Genomic DNA, 19,237 nt, shown 5'->3' on the forward strand with positions numbered 1-19,237 from the left:
GTGGTCAGAGGGAGTGAGAGACCCCCAAGGTGGTCGAGGGAGGACAGAGGTGGCATGGGGGTGTTATGATTGTGTTTGGGCAGAATGGGCACCTGACTGTTGGGCTGGGGCTGGGGCTGGCCACCCTCTCTAAGCTCTGAGCTCCATGGGCTATGGCGGCTGATGAGTGTCTACACTTTGGAGAACAGCATTAGCAGTTGTAATACTTGCTCTTGACCTTCCAGAAGTGATCACCGTAATCAAACCTGAATGGGGAACACTGGGTAGCCATCAAAGCACATGTTCATGTACTGGAGCCTTTTCATTGAGCTTTTTGATCGATTCTGTAGCACAACATTAATACAACATGAAAAGACACCATCTATTCAATTATTGTCTTATATATTTTGTGCCTCTCACCCAATCTGATCACCTGACTGAATGGGCTTGCTGGAGAAGAAGGCAATGCGTGGGAAGCGCAGGTCCTGGTGCATGGTGAACACTCGGGCTGCTAGCAGGTTAGGTTCACACAGGTGGTTTATAAACCGGCCAATGTTGCCAAAGAGTCGCGCATCAATACAGTGCACATCACCCACCTGCAAAACAGTAGATGAAGCAATAAATAATAAGACAATAATAATACATTTTATTTGGTGGACACCTTTCAGCGTACTCAAGGACATCTTGCATTACAATCGCACAATTGGCCCAGCGTCGTCCAGGGTAGGGGAGGGAATGGCCGGCAGGGATGTAGAGCCTGCCGTTTGCAATGCCAGGGTTGTGGGTTCGATTCCCACGGGGGGCCAGTATGAAAAATAAAAAGATAATGTAAGTCGCTCTGGATAAGAGCGTCTGCTAAATGACTAAAATGTAAAATGTAAGTAGGCCTACATACTGTAAAGCAAGTGCAGTACATAACATCATAAAATTAATTGCATCAATCAAAGTAAAGTTCCATGCCTCCAATCACTCACTCAATTAAAACAATTAGTAAAGGCTGATATGTTGATACCTCCTGTGAGGCGGTAGCACAGACAGTCATGAAATTGTAAATTTTTCAATATGCTTTAGTATACCAAATAGCCATCAAGCAAACTAAAAGCTAATGCAGCAGATGAGCGCTGTAAGAGGAACATATATCACCATTGGCATGGTGTGCTCTTCAGCACCGTCCATTGGTATACAAAAGTATAAACATTATGCCACAGTAACAATATTACATTCAACTTCGGAATACACCATTGGCCAATAAAAATGTGAGATTCTCATAGATGTAATTTAAAATCACCTTATTGTCCAGAGTGAAAAGGAACAAGTCATTTTCCCTGCCATCTGCCTCCGCATCAGTAATGATTTCACCCACATACCTGCAAAATAAAGAGAGAGCCTGCTGTATATAATCTGTGTAATCACAACATTGAAATGAAGTGAAAAACAGAAAATTACAAATTCTGTTTTAACATGATCTGTTCATGACATCACAATTGTCTCATGTCATTTGTACACCAAAATACATAAATCGTAAGTGTTATTCCTGATTCTGAATCTACGGTAAAAACAAGACATTATCATTGTTATGGTTGGGCAGTTTCCCAAATACTCAATAAAATGTCTTCCATAACATTCAGGGCCTCACTCGCAAATAAAAGTTCCTTGAGGAATATCCTGCAGCGCCCTCACACCCCAGCCCATCTTCTGGATTTTATAAAGCTGCAGCCGAGTTCTGAAAACAGACAAGAGAAGACATGAATCCAGTCCAACTAACTGATAACACATAGAGTGTACAGAGAAACTAATATTTTAGTAGTTGGCTGAAACTGTAGAACAGAAAGGTAGACATTATATTTGCTAATTTTCTTATTTTTTAACTCTGCATTGTTGGGAAAGGGTTCGTAAGTAAGCATTTCACGCCAAAGTATACACCTGTTGTATTCGGCACATGTGACAAATAAAATGCGATTGATTGATTGAGTAATTGATAAGATGCTGGTGGGTTAGGGAGGCCCAGTTACCAGAATCCATTCTGAACCACCAGGCAGAAGCCCCTCCTGAACAACCACAAGCAACACACTTTACACGTCATACAACACATCACATATGGTCCATAATATCCATTTGAAATACATGAAAGCATTAACTTTACCTTGTAATGTGAACTTTGCCTTGATGTAGTTATGTACTTACTTTGTCATACCAACAGCACAGGCTTAGCTGGGCACACATGCAGGTGTTTGAAGAGCAGTCATCTGTACATATGCAATGCTGAAATAGAAGGAGAGTGAGATCTTCATTAAACAACACTTATCGAGAGTAAGTGTGTCACTTGTTCTGGCCCACAGTAACTAATGAAGCAGAACAAGATGGGATTCGACCTTGACTGTGTTTCACAGAGCACTGGAGGTTCACCTGTAAGTGAGTGATGTCCTTGTCTATATTGATTGGGGAGGTGACACAGCTGTCAGGGATGTATTTGTAGTTATCAGGACAGGAGTCACTCTCCACGCCGTTCACACAGGTGATGGGGATTGCCTCATACCCCTGAGAGATGTCCCTGAAGAGGACAGAGAGGACGACAAACAATCAACACACACCATGCTGTTATACCTGCTAAGGACCTTCTCTCCATGACTGTCCCTGCTTCTCCTAGCATCTCTCAGCTTCTTATTGGTGTTCAGGACCGCCCACACCTTGGAGTTGTATATACAGCAGTCCAGAGGAGTCTCCCCCTCTCTGTTCCTTAGGTTCACGTCTGCTCCTCGGGACAGAAGCAGTCTGGAGGAGTAGACATCATACTGGATGTGGCTAGGCCCTCTCTCACATCCCCAGCATGGCTATGGTCAGCAGCATGACTGCCACCCACTGGGCAGGCTAGCGCAGTCACTGTCTCTGGATGTGTGCATCTATGATGTGTGGACAGGTTCCTTCCATAAATGTATCTAGGCTATATACCTAAAACTGGTCTCATTGCAGGTTAGTGCGCTTATGATAATATATCAATTTATCCAAGCAGGTGGGATAAGGCTATTGATAACAAATCATATTTTTCAAGAACAACCTGGTGTCATGCTGCAGCTCTGGGAGAACGGAGACTGTTTTACTACTCACGTCACACATTCCAGTTGGTTCTCCCTGACAGCGATGTGTAGAGGTGAGTCCCCATGGACGTTGACTGCATGGAGGTCACATCTGGCATCAAGCAGGATCTGAGCGATGTCATCGGAGCCAGACAGGGCTGCCCAGTGGAGGCCAAAGTTCTCCTCCTGGACAGGGATCACAGATCAACGTGAAAAAAAACATACCCAGGAGCAACACCTTCCCCACACCACAGAGACAACCTTACATCTAAAGGCTATCTTGAAGGTACATTGTTATATTTTTTAGGTGAGAACTGTAACCTTGCCTGTGTCTAGCCTCCCCTCCCCAGGCTGTGAGAGGTGTGAGAACAGAAGGTAGGTAAGGTGATGTGATGTACAGTAGGGTGAACAGCATGCATCCTATACAGTACTGACCTTTTCTCGGATGTTAACATCAGCCCCTATGGAGAGCAGCAGTTGGACCAGCTCTGTGTGCTTGTACTCTATAGCCCAGGTGATAGGGGTCCACCCACCGTCATCCTGAAACCAAGCACAACCAATCAAGGTTATTATAGTAAACTAAAACTGAAACTAAAACTAATCATGAAAAAAACAAGTAAACTGAAATAAAATAATGAACAAACCCGTTTGAAAAACTAAAACTATACTGAAACTATTATATTTGACTCCAAAACTAACTAACGGTTCAGTTGTAGGTTTTTAGGGGGCAAAAATTGAATGGGGTTTTCAAGCTTTTATTCCTAATGGGATTTTCAAGCTTGTGAATCTGGTGGGTCAAATTGAGATTTACTTTATAATTTAAAGGTAGATTAAGTTGAACGCACCAATTTGTAAGTCGCTCTGGATAAGAGCGTCTGCTAAATGACTTAAATGTAAATGTAAAATGTAATTCAGTAAGATGATGTTGCCACAAGCAGCACCGCAGATATTGGGTGCGTTTGAGTTGTAAGGCTAAATAGAGCCCTATAAAATCTGCGTTGCAGAGAATGCGGATGGAATCACGGAATCCAGACATTAAAACGAAATTCAACAATATTCAAAAATGTATTGAATTTATTAGAAAAGGCATTAATTTAATAAACATAATGCATCAGTGATTCAGAACTTTCTGAAACGGCACAGGAATGCCCCGTCTGTGTGTATGTGTACGTTGTGTGTACTGTATGTCTAAACGTTGTGTAGCTTTTAACGATTATGCTAATGCTAACCTTCTTCTGGTAGAGCTGGAAAGGCTTTCCCAAAACCCATCTCAATTAAATGTTACCTACAAAGTAGCCTATGCTTACCTGGCAGAATGATATCATGATTATTTGCATCAATCCAGTGGCCATTTATTTTGCAAACTCTGCAATCACATGAGCGCTACAGCAACACCGCTTAACCAAACAAAGGTCTCTTCCTGGGGCACACTTGCATTAAAGGATGACTACATCCCAAAATCACAATTTCTTCCATTTTTCCCAGACCTCAAAAATGATCTCAAGATGTACAGTTGAAGTCGGAAGTTTACATACACCTTAGCCAAATACATTTAAACTCAGTTTTTCACAATTCCTGACATTTAATCCTAGTAAAAATTCCCTGTCTTAGGTCAGTTAGGATCACCACTTTATTTTAAGATTGTGAAATGTCAGAATAATAGTAGAGAGAATGATTTATTTCAGCTAATATTTCTTTCATCACATTCCCAGTGGGTCAGAAGTTCACATACACTCAATTAGTATTTGGTAGCATTGCCTTTAAATTGTTCAACTTGGGTCAAACATTTCGGGAAGCCTTCCACAAGCTTCCCACAATAAGTTGGGTGAATTTTGGCCCATTCCTCCTGATAGAGCTGGTGTAACTGAGTCAGGTTTGTAGGCCTCCTTGCTCACACACACTTTTTCAGTTCTGCCCTCAAATGTTCTATAGGATTGAAGTCAGGGCTTTGTGATGGCCACTCCAATACCTTGACTTTGTTGTCCTTAAGCCATTTTGCCACAACTTTGGAAGTATGCTTGGGGTCATTGTCCATTTGGAAGACCCATTTGCGACCAAGCTTTAACTTCTTGACTGATGTCTTGAGATGTTGCTTCAATATATCCACATCATTTTCCTTCCTCATGATGCCATCTATTTGTGAAGTGCACCAGTCCCTCCTGCAGCAAAGCACCCCCACAGTATGATGTTGCCACCCCCGTGCTACACGGTTGGGATGGTGTTCTTCGGCTTGCAAGCCTCCCCCTTTTTCCTCCAAACATAACGATGGTCATTATGGCCAAACAGTTCTATTTTTGTTTCATCAGACCAGAGGACATTTTCTCAAAAAAGTACAAACTTTGTCCCCATGTGCAGTTGCAAACCGTAGTCTGGCTTTTTTTATGGCGGTTTTGGAGCAGTGGCTTCTTCCTTGCTGAGCGGCCTTTCAGGTTATGTCGATATAGGACTCGTTTTACTCTGGATATTGATACTTTTGTACCTGTTTCCTCCAGCATCTTCACAAGGTCCTTTGCTGTTGTTCTGGGATTGATTTGCACTTTTCGCACCAAAGTACGTTCATCTCTAGGAGACAGAACGCATCTCCTTCCGGCTGGTATGACGGCTGCGTGGTCCCATGGTGTTTATACTTGCGTACTATTGTTTGTACAGATGAACGTGGTACCTTCAGGCGTTTGGAAATTGCTCCCAAGGTCTACAATTTTTTTCCTGAGGTCTTGGCTGATTTCTTTAGATTTTTCCATGATGTCAAGCAAAGAGGCACTGAGTTTGAAGGTAGGCCTTGAAATACATCCACAGGTACACCTCCAATTGACTCAAATGATGTCAATTAGCCTATCAGAAGCTTTTAAAGCCATTAAATCATTTTCTGGAATTTTCCAAGCTGTTTAAAGGCACAGTCAACTTAGTGTATGTGAACTTCTGACCCACTGGAATTGTGATACAGTGAATTATAAGTGAAATAATATGTCTGTAAACAATTGTTGGAAAAATTACTTGTGTCATGCACAAAGTAACCGACTTGCCAAAACTATAGTTTGTAACAAGAAATGTGTGGAGTGGTTGAAAAACAAGTTTTAATGACCCCAACCTAAGTGTATGTAAACTTCCGACTTCAACTGTAGTTTAAACATTGTTGTCGAATTAGAACATCCAATAATTTTTTTATTCAATGTGTGATTTTGTGAGCGAAAACCTGGAAAAACAGGGGGAAACAGAAACCTGGAAAAACAGGGGGAAACGGAAACCTGGAAAAACAAAACGGAGAAAACAAAATGTTGGGGGAAAAAATATTTTATAGGGCCCTAGCTAAAGCAACCGACTGTAGAAGAAAGTCGAGGAGTGACGTCGGGGGAGATGCATCTGTGACAGCTGAAAGTTCGGATGCTAATGTGTTTTTCTAACAGCAAGGCTCAGATCAACATGGCAGTTTTTATAAAACGTCGAAATTCACGTGTATCTAACCCCCATATTACACACTTACAAACTGAAATCATAATATAATAGTGTGTACATTGTACAATCAATTAGTGACAGAGAGCCTCAAATATCACATGCATTTGTATATATCCACTGTACACATAAATCATAAATGGGTTCCTGTTTCAGTCATGTTTTTGGTCATGTTCAGAATGCAAAGGCGGTGACAATTGTTGGTCACCGACTTGACAAAAGTGATCCGCTCAAACCCGTCCATTGAGATGAACACAACAGCAAAGTGCGTTGTTAAATGCTTTTTTGCCCTTCCGCTTCACTTTATACACAGAAGATCTCTGCTAAACACAGAATCCAGATGTTTATCAATCTCTCTTTGACCTCTGATAAATTCAGAACGAAGTTGACTACAATTACAAAGTTGCCAATGTCTTTGCAATTGTTACAAACAAGCGAAGGACAAAAAGCCTAACTTCCATCGCTATTGGGAAACCGGCCCCTGCTTTTTGCGGAAATTGACCCACTACTACTGTTTACTTGGTGCTTCTACGTAATCTTGCTGAGTCTACCTTTAAACCTAACCTATGACCTGACCCATCACCTTATGCATTACTGCCCCACAGTGGCAAGAAGTGACATCCCAAAAAACACAAAAACAGCTTCTAGCCTCCCATGCATTGGCTACTTTCTGTCCCTAATACTGAAACTAAAATTGAATAATATAAAAACTAAATAGAAATGTTTTTATGAAACTTAAGCCTTTATTTGAGGAGTAAAAAAAGAAATCACGATTGTTCATACCGATCTAAAACGACACGTAAATAGATACAAGCTGTAAAATGCCAAAGGAAGACGTGACTGATGCACATGGGAATTTCTAAACTATTAACAACTCATTCTTTTGCATCTGTAATGCTAATGCTCAAAATTATCTTCTCCTCATGAACCATACGAGATTCACTCAGATTTTGTATTTAGACTCATGATTGCACATAAAGGAAGATAGTTCCTACATGATAGAGTGCTTACTTTGTTATCGAACTGATCTTGTGTCCTTTTTGACATCCTGTGAACCCCGTTCATTGCTGCTGCAGCTACAGTACCTTCAGAAAGTATTCACACCCCTTGACTTTTTCCACATTTTGTTGTGTTACAGGCTGAAATGTCTTGCGTCAATAAGTATTCAACCCCTTTGTTATGGCAAGCCTAAATAAGTTCAGGAGTAAAATTATTCTGAACAAGTCACAGAAGTTGCATGGACTCACTCTGGTTTGCAATAATAGTGTTTAACATGATTTTTGAATGACTACCTCATCTCTGTACCCCACACATACAATTATCTGTAAGGTCCCTCAGTCGAGCAGTGCATTTCAAACACAGATTCAACCACAAAGACCAGGGAGGTTTTTCAATGCCTCGCAAAGAAGACCACCTATTGGTAGATGGGTAAAACATTTAAATAAAGCAGACATTGAATATCCCTTTGAGCATGGTGAAGTTATTAATGACACTTTGTATGGTGTATCAATACACCCAGTCACTACAAAGATACAGGCATGCTTCCTAACTCAGTTGCCCGAGAGGAAGGAAACCACTCAGGGATTTCACCATGAGACCAATGGTGACTTTAAAACAGTTACAGAGTTTAATGGCTGTGATAGGAGAAAACTGAGAATGGATCAACAACATTGTAGTTACTCCACCTAATTGACAGTGAATAGAAAGAAGCCTGTACAGAATATAAATATTCCAAAACATGAATCCTGTTTGCAACAAGGCACTAAAGTAATAATGCAAAAAATGTGGTAAAGCCATTCACTTTTTGACCTGAATACAAAGTGTTATGTTTGGGGCAAATCCAATACTGAGTACCACTCTCCATATTTTCAAGCATAGTGGTGGCTGCAACATGTTATGGGTATGCTTGTAATAGCTAAGGACTGGGGAGTTTTTCAGGATAAAAAATAAAACTGAAAGGAGCTAAGCACAGGCAAAATCCTAGAGGAAAACAGGGTTTAGTCTGCTTTCATTTACATTACATTTACATTTTAGTCATTTAGCAGACGCTCTTATCCAGAGCGACTTACAGTTAGTGAATACATCTTTTTTTTATACTGGCCCCCCGTGGGAATCAAACCCACAACCCTGGCGTTGCAAACGCCATGCTCTATCAACTGAGCTACATCCCTGCCGGCCATTCCCTCCCCTACCCTGGACGACGCTGGGCCAATTGTGCGCCGCCCATGAGTCTCCCGGTCGCGGCCGGCTGCGACAGAGCCTGGATTCGAACCAGGATCTCTAGTGGCACAGTTAACACTGCGATGCAGTGCCTTAGACCACTGCGCCACTCAGGAGTGGTCTAACAATGGTCAGACAATGGGAGAATAATTTACCTTTCAGCAGGATAACCTACAACACAAGGCCAAATCTACACTGGAGTTGCTTACCAAGAAGACAGTGAATGTTCCTGAATGGCTGAGTTGCAGTTTTGACTATCTATGGCAAGACCTAAAAATGGTTGTCTAGCAATGATCAACAACCAACAACAGAGCTTGAAGAATTTTGAAAATAATAATGGGAAAATGTTGCACAATTCAGGTGTGGAAAGCTCTTAGAATGACTCACAGTTGTAATCGCTGCTTCTACAAAGTATTGACTTCAGGAGTAGATATTTCTATATTTCATTTTCAATAAATTTGCTAAAATTGTATTTCTAAAAACATGTTTTCACTTTGTCATTATGAGGTATTGTGTGTAGATGGGTGAGATAAAAAATATTTTGAATCCATTTTGAATTCAGGCTGTAACACAACAAAATGTGGAATAAGTCAAGGGGTATGAATACTTTCTGAAGGCACTGTATATTTATAATTATTATCATTAAATAGCCTAACTAAAAGATGTCATGAGTTTTGTTAAACTACAAAGAATTGCAGGAAATTAGCTTCAAAACACAATGTTTTCCTAGGTGCCTCAAATTAAACAAAATCAGGCATACAAATGCAAGGCAAAACATGATAAATCACCTGGAATCATGACAACAGTGAGGAGCAATTTCAGTCTCTATCTTTCCCCTTAAGGTCAAGAGTTTTACAATCCATTTAATATTACCCACAACATATTGAACATCCTAATAGGCAGACTGTTAAACTGGGCTGTCTTCCAACAACACTGACCGCCAACTCACCCTCCTAAAGTCTAGCTGATAGTACGCGTGAATTATGGCTAGACGATTTCAATGAAGCTGTTAACATTTCAACTGGACCTGTTAATAGAAGAAGGAGCAGAGCATGGATGGGTAACTACCTGACAGTTGACCTGTTTGGATTCCTTGGACAGGAGATTATCCACGATGGAGTAATGTCCCAGTTTAGCTGCCAAATGCAGACAAGTGGAGCCCTTGATACCCTGAGAGGAGATGAAGATCAAAATGTTTTTCACTGGTTTTGTTCATGGCTATTTAAAGAAACACCTACCTTTTTTGTTGATGTTGTAGTTTTACCCCTTTTTGTGATATCCAATTGGTAGTAACAGTCTGATCCCATCGCTGTCTTGTCCCATTGCTACGGACTTGGGAGAGGCGAAGTTTGAGAGCCATGCCTCCGAAACACGACCATACCAAGCCGCACTGCTTCTTGACACACTGCTCGCTTATCCCGGAAGCCAGCCACACCAACGTGTCGGAGGAAACACCATCCAGCTGGCAACCGAATTCAGCTTGCAGGCGCCCAGCCCGCCACAAGGAGTCGCTAGAGCGCGATGGGACAAGGAAATCCCGGCCGGCCAAACCCTCCCCTAACCCGGACGACGCTGGGCCAATTGTGCGCCACTCGGGAGGCCCAAAACACTGACCTTGAGCTGCTACAGTATGTGGTTAATAGTTTAAGACATGAACGTGTCATGGACATAAAACAGCTTGATCACTTTACAGTACACCAGAGGTCCAGCTCATTTAGCGAAAGTCTTATCCTATGAACGGTAACACAGCTGGTGGGGTTGACAGAAGATCATGGCCTATCTATGGGGTGATCAATGAACTCCACGCACTGACCTTATAGCTGACCGCTGACCCGGCCCTCAGCAGGTACTTGACCGTGTCCAGATGGTTGTTGTCACAGGCGTCCATCAGGGGGGTTCTCTGCTCCTCATCAAACATGTCCAGGTTAGCTCCAGCCTAAGCGAGATAGGGAATAAGAAACCTTTCACACCTGTATGCTTGCACAGTATAATAGAGTGAAAGTTATGTCCCGTCCAACACTCACAACCCTCTGCACAGTAAACACAACGTACTCAAGAAGCACTGTCAATATTGACCCAGAAAAGCAAATACATTTTCTTGGTGTGAGGGACAGTACTTCAAATCTCTGAAGGAATGCAGCAGAGCTGCTAGCTTAGTCATCTGCTACACTTGTATGCCAAGTGATTATATTGTGAAGAGATAGGCAATACCTGCTATATGTCAGAGTACATCTCCTCACCTGGACAAGCATGTGACAGATCTCCTGGTGTCCTTCATCTGCTGCAGCATGTAGAGCGGTCCTTTTGTTCTGATTGTCCATCAGGTAGTTTGGGTCTTTTCCATCCACTGGAACAAATAAGTAAATTACCCTTTGAGTCATGTTGACAACTTTCCCCTCGGGGACAATAAAGTATATCGTATCATATAATTTCCAGGTGTGAAAATAAAATAAAATCAATAAGTTGTTTACCTTTTCATTAATGTTAAAATATTAGAAGAGGTGGCTCCATGTAGGAACGAACTCTGCTTACAAAATACATCTGGAGAGATGTGGCATGTTCTTACCCAGCAGATGGATGACTTTCTGGAGCTCCCCATGATGGGCAGAGATGTACAGTTGCTTCGTGTGATATTTCACTTTCTTTGGCCTCATACTAGATACCAAAAAGAGAAATCTAGCTACATCACTTGGTATGCAGCAGCAACATCTGTAAGAGTGCCTATTACAATCATAATTGACATGAAACAGTAATGACTATGGACCTACTATGTGTTCATTATATTATCTTATCCAAACTACTAAAAGTCTAATAAGTAATGACTTTAAAAATAGCTAAATTGTAAACTTACTTTTCCTCATCCAGGGCCATCAGGATGCTCTCCAGTGACGTTTTAGCTGGTTCCTCTCCATCACCTAAAGGCTCCCTCTAAATGCCCAAGCACATTATCAATGGTAGCACTAATGCAGAGAGAAAGAGACACAGATTAGGATAGAGGGAAGTAAATTGAGAATGGAAGAGTAAAGTCTGAACTACCTGTTGTTGGGTAGGTGTCCAGCGTCCTCTCAAGCTCTGTGGTCTTCTTAGCCCTGTGAATGAGGGGCCTGGTGGACACAGCAGGAACAGGGGCCACAGGGGAAACAGCTGACACAGGAGGAAGTACGGGCTCAGGTTTGGGGACAGTAACAGGCTTGGGAACAGTGACTTCCTGGGCCCCGGTGGCATCCTCCCCACAGTGGGGACAGAAGCTCTGGGCCTTGATGACTGAGGCACAGCCACTGTGGAAACAGTGAGAGATGCTGCCATACGTTCAGCACTCCATGAAGGTCCCCTGCATAACACATCCATTGGCAAGAAAAAGTATGTGAACCCTTTGGAATTACCTGGATTTCTGCATAAATTAGTCATAACATTTTATCTGATCTTCATCTAAATCACAACAATACACAAACACAGTCTGCTTAAACTAATCACACGCAAACAATTATATGTTTTCATGTCTTTATTGAACACACCGTGTAAACATTCACAGTGCAGGGTGGAAAAAGTATGTGAACCCTTGGATTTAATAACTAGTTGTGACCCTCTTGTGGCAGCAATAACCTCAACCAAACGTTTTCTGTAGTTGCGGATTTTTGACCATTCCTCTTTACAAAACTGTTTCAGCTCAGCAATATTCTTGGGATGTCTGGTGTGAACTGCTCTCTTGAGGTCATGCCACAGCATCTCAATCAGGTTGAAGTCAGGACTCTGACTGGGCCACTCCAGAAGGCGTATTTCCTTCTGTTGAAGCCATTCTGTTGTTCATTTACTTCTGTGTTTTGGGTCGTTGTCCTGTTGCATCACCCAACTTCTGTTGAGCTTCAATTGGCGGACAGATAGCCTTACATTCTCCTGCAAAATGTCTTGATAAACTTGGGAATTCATTTTTCCGTCGATGATAGCAAGCTGTCCATGTCCTGAGGCAGCAAAGCAGCCCCAAACCATGATGCTCCCTCCACCATACTTTACAGTTGGGATGAGGTTTTGTTGTTGGTGTGCTGTGCATTTTTTCTCCATACATAGTGTTGTGTGTTCCTTCAAAACAACTCAACTTTAGTTTAATCTGTCGACAGAATATTTTGCCAGTAGCGCTGTGGAACTTCCAGGTGCTGTTTTGCGAACTTCAGATGTGCAGCAATGTTTTTTTTGGACAGCAGTAGCTTCTTCCGTGGTGTCCTCCCATGAACACCATTCTTGTTTACTGTTTTACATATCGTAGACTCGTCAACAGAGATGTTAGCATGTTCCAGAGATTTCTGTAAATCTTTAGCTGACACTCTAGGATTCTTCTAAACCTCATTGAGCGTTCTGCGCAGTGCTCTTGCAGTCATCTTTGCAGGACGGCCACCCCTAGGGAGAGTAGCAACAGTGCTGAACTTTCTCCATTTATAGACAATTTGTCTTACCGTGGACTGATGAACATCAAGGCATTTAGAGATACTTTTGTAACCCTTTCCAGCTTTATGCAAGTCAACAATTCTTCTGAGATCTCTTTTGTTTGAGGCATGGTTCACATTAGGGTGTCTTTTCCCTGCCTCTAATTCCTGACTGACTCCTCTACTCTCCATGGCTGTCCAGGAGGAATCCTCTGGCCTCTCCACACCAATGTCAACAGTTTCACCTGGAAGATTACAGCTGTTAGTCCCATCAAATAAGATGCTACATTAATCACATTCACACACTTTTAAGTGGACGAGTGGTAGTTGTAAATGAGGCCAATGTGACAGTGTTTATAGCATAGGTAGAACTCACCAGTCCCTCTGGATCTGGGGCAGCAGGTGCTCCTTTTTCACCGTAGATCTCTCAGAATCTGCCTCACAGCTCTTCTAGGGTAGTACCTGGCAAGCTGAGAAATATCACCCGAATCAGGACAATCCCATTTGACATACCAGTGAATTACATTTCAGCACAGTTCAGTATCTCAATTGCAGAACTTGTGCCTACTTAGCACAAGTTTAGTTTTCACAAAACTTTAAAAACCACAAGTACTTCTCTAATCCATGTTTAGTACTTCTACAAATGATGCTGTACTACCAGAACCCAACTTTCAAATCCGTAAACTACATCTTTACAAAAACAAAGCTTAACCTACTAGGATCACACACAGAGAGGAAAGCACTGAAAGACTCAAAAAAGTACATGCAAATACAAGTAAGATCCAGAAGTATGCCCTTGCAAAAGTTTAGGCAACAAAGTAGCTTCATACCTGCTTTCTCGATGGCCTTAGTTGCTGAGCGAGAATAAGGGGGGGGGGGGGGGGGGGGGAGACCAGAGCCAGAGCACACTGCTTCCCCTTCCTTTCCCCACCCGCACACATTCAGCCACGGTCATGTGACAATAACTGCTGCTCTATTGGTTCCCTCTGCACAGCCCAGATGGAGCATGCTGAGTCAACGTGTGGCTCCTTTCAGGAGCAGCAGTGCATGAGCCGGCCAGAGTGTGGCACAGCAGTACTGCTCCACAAAAGACCTGTCACTCTACAACCACATTAGACAACACTTAGGGTCTTCACTGACATTTTCGATCTCTCCTTGTCCCAGTCTGTAATTCCAAAAGGTTTCAAGCTGACCACCATCGTCCCTGTTCCGAAGAGCTCCAAGGTAACCTGCCTAAATAACTATTGCCCTGTAGCACTCACATTTGTAATTATGAAGTCCTTTGAAAGGCTGGTTATGACACACATCAACACCATCATCCCAGACACCCTGGACCCACTCCAATTCGCTTACCACCCCAATAGATCCGCAATCTCAATTGCACTTCACACTGCCCTCTCCCACCTGGACAAGAGGGGAAATAACTATGTGAGAATGCTGTTCATAGACTACAGCTCAGCGTTCAACACCATTGGATGCAACTGGATCCTGGACTTCCTGACGGGCCGGCCCTAGGTGTTGAGGGTATGCAACAACACCTCCGCCATGGTGACCCTCAACACGGGGGCACCTCAGGGGTGTGTGCTTTGTTCCCTCCTGCACTCCCTGTTCACCAACGACTGCGTGGCCACGCACGACTCCAACACCATCATTAAGTTTGCTGACGGCACAACGGTGGTAGGCCTGATCACCGATGGCGATGAGTCAGCCTACAGGGAGGAGGTCAGAGACCTGTCAGTGTGGTGCCAGGACAACAACCTCTCCCTCAATATCAGTAAGACCAAGGAGCTGATCGTGGAATATAGGAGAAAGAGGGGAGAGCACACCCCAATCCACACCGACAGGGCTGTAGTGGAGCGGGTCGAGAGCTTCAAGTTCCTTGGCGTCCACAACACTAAGGACTTAACATGGTCCACACACACCCAGACAGTCGTAAAGAGGGCACGACAGCACATCTTCCCCTCAGAAGGCTGAAAAGATTTGGCATGGACCCTCGGATCCTCAAAAGTTATACAGCTGCACCATCGAGAGCATCTTGTCTGGAGCATCACAGCTTGGTATGGCAAATGCACCGCCCTCGACCGCAAAGTGCTACAGAGGGTGGTGCGGACAGCCTAGTACATCACTGGGGCCGAGCTCCCTGCCATACAGAACCTCTACAGTGGGGAAAAAAATTATTTAGTCAGCCACCAATTGTGCAAGTTCTCCCACTTAAAAAGATGAGAGAGGCCTGTAATTTTCATCATAGGTACACGTCAACTATGACAGACAAAATGAGAAAAAAAATCCTGAAAATCACATTGTAGGATTTTTAATGAATTTATTTGCAAAATATGGTGGGAAATAAGTATTTGGTCAATAACAAAAGTTTCTCAATACTTTGTTATATACCCTTTGTTGGCAATGACACAGGTCAAACGTTTTCTGGAAGTCTTCACAAGGTTTTCACACACTATTGCTGGTATTTTGGCCCATTCCTCCATGCAGATCTCCTCTAGAGCAGTGATGTTTTGGGGCTGTCGCTGGGCAACACAGACTTTCAACTCCCTCCAAAGATTTTCTATGGGGTTGAGATCTGGAGACTGGCTAGGCCACTCCAGGACCTTGAAATGCTTCTTACGAAGCCACTCCTTCGTTGCCCGGGCGGTGTGTTTGGGATCATTGTCATGCTGAAAGACCCAGCCACGTTTCATCTTCAATGCCCTTGCTGATGGAAGGAGGTTTTCACTCAAAACCTCACGATACATGGCCCCATTCATTCTTTCCTTTACACGGATCAGTCATTCTGGTCCCTTTGCAGAAAAACAGCCCCAAAGCATGATGTTTCCACCCCCATGCTTCACAGTAGGTATGGTGTTCTTTGGATGCAACTCAGCATTCTTTGTCCTCCAAACACGACGAGTTGAGTCTTTACCAAAAAGTTATATTTTGGTTTCATCTGACCATATGACATTCTCCCAATCCTCTTCTGGATCATCCAAATGCACTCTAGCAAACTTCAGACGGGCCTGGACATGTACTGGCTTAAGCAGGGGGACACGTCTGGCACTGCAGGATTTGAGTCCCTGGCGGCGTAGTGTGTTACTGATGGTAGGCTTTGTTACTTTGGTCCCAGCTCTCTGCAGGTCATTCACTCTGCAGGTCCCCCCGTGTGGTTCTGGGATTTTTGCTCACCGTTCTTGTGATCATTTTGACCCCACGGGGTGAGATCTTGCGTGGAGCCCCAGATCGAGGGAGATTATCAGTGGTCTTGTATGTCTTCCATTTCCTAATAATTGCTCCCACAGTTGATTTCTTCAAACCAAGCTGCTTACCTATTCCAGATTCAGTCTTCCCAGCCTGGTGCAGGTCTACAATTTTGTTTCTAGTGTCCTTTGACAGCTCTTTGGTCTTGGCCATAGTGGAGTTTGGAGTGTGACTGTTTGAGGTTGTGGACAGGTGTCTTTTATACTGATAACAAGTTCAAACAGGTGCCATTAATACAGGTAACGAGTGGAGGACAGAGGAGCCTCTTAAAGAAGAAGTTACAGGTCTGTGAGAGCCAGAAATCTTGCTTGTTTGTAGGTGACCAAATACTTATTTTCCACCATAATTTGCAAATAAATTCATAAAAAATCCTACAATGTGATTTTCTGGATTTTTTTCCCTCCATTTGTCTGTCAGAGTTGACGTGTACCTATACTTCATTTACTATTTTACACCTGGGGTTACTATACATAACTTTAACCAATTGTATAAGATATTCTCCTAATTTAAAATAGTCCAGGCATTTATCTATACATGCCAGTCATACTTTATCAAAGGCCTTCTAAATGTCAGCTATGAATACCAGGCCTTGTTTCACAGATTTTTCATAATGTTCTATTGTTTCCAGTACTTGTCTCATGTTACACTGCTCAAAAAAATAAAGGGAACACTTAAACAACACATCCTAGATCTGAATGAATGAAATAATCTTGTTAAATACTTTTTTCTTTGCATAGTTGAATGTGCTGACAACAAAATCACACAAAAATTATCAATGGAAATCAAATGTATCAACCCATGGAGGTCTGGATTTGGAGACACCCTCAAAATTCAAGTGGAAAACCACACTACAGGCTGATCCAACTTTGATGTAATGTCCTTAAAACAAGTCAAAATGAGGCTCAGTAGTGTGTGTGGCCTCCACGTGCCTGTATGACCTCCCTACAACGCCTGGGCAAGCTCCTGATGAGGTGGCGGATGGTCTCCTGAGGGATCTCCTCACAGACCTGGACTAAAGCATCCGCCAACTCCTGGACAGTCTGTGGTGCAACATGGAGTTGGTGGATGGAGCGAGACATGATGTCCCAGATGTGCTCAATTGGATTCAGGTCTGGGGAACGGGCGGGCCAGTCCATAGCATCAATGCCTTCCTCTTGCAGGAACTGCTGACACACTCCAGCCACATGAGGTCTAGCATTGTCTTGCATTAGGAGGAACCCAGGGACAACCGCACCAGCATATGGTCTCACAAGGGGTCTGAGGATCTCATCTCGGTACCTAATGGCAGTCAGGCTACCTCTGGCGAGCACATGGAGGGCTGTGCGGCCCCCCAAAGAAAGGCCACCCCACACCATGACTGACCCACCGCCAAACCGGTCATGCTGGAGGATGTTGCAGGCAGCAGAACGTTCTCCACGGCGTCTCCAGACTCTGTCACGTCTGTCACGTGCTCAGTGTGAACCTGCTTTCATCTGTGAAGAGCACAGGGCGCCAGTGGCGAATTTGCCAATCTTGGTGTTCTCTGGCAAATGCCAAACGTCCTGCACGGTGTTGGGCTGTAAGCACAACCCCCACCTGTGGACTTCAGGCCCTCATACCACCCTCATGGAGTCTGTTTCTGACCGTTTGAGCAGACACATGCACATTTGTGGCCTGCTGGAGGTCATTTTGCAGGGCTCTGGCAGTGCTCCTCCTGCTCCTCCTTGCACAAAGGCGGAGGTAGCGGTCCTGCTGCTGGGTTGTTGCCCTCCTACGGCCTCCTCCACGTCTCCTGATGTACTGGCCTGTCTCCTAGTAGCGCCTCCATGCTCTGGACACTATGCTGACAGACACAGCAAACCTTCTTGCCACAGCTCGCATTGATGTGCCATCCTGGATGAGCTGCACTACCTGAGCCATTTGTGTGGGTTGTAGACTCCGTCTCATGCTACCACTAGAGTGAAAGCACTGCCAGCATTAAAAAGTGACCAAAACATCAGCCAGGAAGCATAGGAACTGAGAAGTGGTCTGTGGTCACCACCTGCAGAATCACTTCTTTATTGGGGGTGTCTTGCTAATTGCCTATAATTTCCACCTGTTGTCTATTCCATTTGCACAACAGCATGTGAAATGTATTGTCAATCAGTGTTGCTTCCTAAGTGGACAGTTTGATTTCACAGAAGTGTGATTGACTTGGAGTTATATTGTGTTGTTTAAGTGTTCCCTTTATTTTTTGAGCAGTGTATATCCAATGTATCATCCATGTAAAAAACCTGTCTGATTAGGATGAATAATATCCAACAATACCTTTTTAATTCTATGCGCTATGCATTTTTCTAGGATTTTGGCATCACAACACTTAAGTGTAAAGGGTGTCCAGTTTTTTAGGTAGACTGGATCTTTATATTTACCACTTGGGTCCTGTTTCAGTAATAGCGAAATCAGACTTTCTTGCTGAGTATCTGATAGTCTACCATTTTTATAGGAGTGATAAAACATGTTAATAACGGACTTTAGAGTACATAGACAAATATTTGATATACTTCAACTGGTATGCCATCAAGCCCTGGAGTTTTCCCGGACTTGAAGGCTTTAATTGCATCTAGAAGTTCCTCCTCTGTAATTAGGCCTTCACATTAGTCTTTCTGTAAAGCTGTTCATTTTACTCTAATAATAAACACAAATCCCTACAATTAACTTCAGTTAGTAGAGATGGAGGAGACTGAAATGAAAACTTATTCTTAAAGTACTTTGCTTCCTCTTTCAAAATATTGTTAGGTGAATATTGGAGGACTGTCATTTGTAATACGTTTCTGTAAATTATTTTTGGTAGCATTTCTATGTTGAAGATTTGGGGCATTTTTCCCATAT

The 19,237-nt window shown here is 43.2% G+C and overlaps 1 pseudogene across 1 annotated transcript; it reads right to left on the minus strand.

The window, feature by feature from the left end:
- Window positions 1–63: 63 nt before the first annotated feature.
- LOC311145039 (histone-lysine N-methyltransferase EHMT1-like) lies at window positions 64–12,060 on the minus strand (annotated as a pseudogene). Its single transcript has 16 exons — window positions 11,760–12,060; window positions 11,575–11,651; window positions 11,290–11,378; window positions 10,964–11,070; window positions 10,537–10,659; window positions 9,792–9,893; window positions 3,489–3,593; window positions 3,085–3,239; window positions 2,584–2,751; window positions 2,386–2,530; window positions 2,164–2,241; window positions 1,992–2,027; window positions 1,616–1,743; window positions 1,268–1,346; window positions 400–575; window positions 64–245 (listed from the first exon to the last, which is right to left on the minus strand). The product of its transcript is annotated as a histone-lysine N-methyltransferase EHMT1-like (transcript).
- Between the last annotated feature and the right edge of the window lie 7,177 nt (window positions 12,061–19,237).

This window comes from Coregonus lavaretus (genome assembly GCF_964263955.1).
Source record: "Coregonus lavaretus genome assembly, chromosome: 17".
Classification (NCBI taxonomy): Eukaryota; Metazoa; Chordata; class Actinopteri; order Salmoniformes; family Salmonidae; genus Coregonus; species Coregonus lavaretus.